This window comes from Colobus angolensis, unplaced genomic scaffold (genome assembly GCF_000951035.1).
Source record: "Colobus angolensis palliatus isolate OR3802 unplaced genomic scaffold, Cang.pa_1.0 Scaffold279, whole genome shotgun sequence".
Lineage (NCBI taxonomy): Eukaryota > Metazoa > Chordata > Mammalia > Primates > Cercopithecidae > Colobus > Colobus angolensis.
Window position 1 is genome coordinate 1,349,934 of NW_012116032.1, and position 1,030 is coordinate 1,350,963.

The window sequence follows — 1,030 nt, forward strand, 5'->3', positions numbered from 1 at the left end:
GTGCTACTCAGGAGGCTGAGGCAGGAGAATCAGTTGAACTCAGGAGGCAGAGGTTGCAGTGAGCCGAGATCACACCACTGCACCCCAGCCTGGGCGACAGAGCAAGACTCCGTCTCAAAAAAAAAAAAAGGAAAATAAATAAATAAACAAAAAGAAGAAAAAAAAAAGCCACTACTGCCAAGAGCTTCACCCATTAATTGAGGGTCATTGGAAGGGTTGTTAATAATCCAAACTGAGGCAGACATATTAAGGATCAAGGGGAGGTAGCAAAAGAAGCACCAAGAGTAAGCAGTGAAAAAGGTTAAATATTCCCACCAATAACCCAGATGTACAAACTCTTCCATCATTTGCATTAACAACCCACAAGTTGACAGAACCTTCCAAATGGATTTTCTCTAGAGCAAGCAGCTGTTTCACCACAGCTACATTAAAGTGACTTGCTATAATATATTATAACTTTAAAGACTCCCTCTGTTCCCATACTTCTGGTATTTTCCTCTTGTTTTGTTTTATTGGCCACAGCATCAAATTGAGTAAACATTTTCCAGCTCAACCACAAAGTACTGTTGGCTTTGTCTATCCACACTTATAATTGCTCTTAAGAGGAAATATATTTTTCTGTAAGACCAAACGAGAATCTTCATGAGAATTAGTGTGCACCATTTGGAAAATTTTCAGAAAGGATAAAATAAAATCCAGTCAAATCTGTTCATAAAGCAAAATAAGATGATTAGCTCTGCATTTTTATCCATTAAATTAAAAGTGTAGAGCCAGAAATGGTGGTTCATGCCTGTAATCCCAGCACTTGAAGAGGCTAAGGTGGGCAGATTGCTTGAGTCCAAGAGTTTAAGACCAGCTTGGGCCGGGCGCAGCGGCTCATGCCTGTAATCCCAGCACTTTGGGAGGCCGAGGGAAACCTACTAAAAATACAAAAAATTAGCCGGGCATAGTGACAGGCGCCTGTAATCCCAGGCTGAGGCAGGAGAATGGTGTGAAACCAGGAGGCGGAGCTTGCAGTAAGCAGAGATCC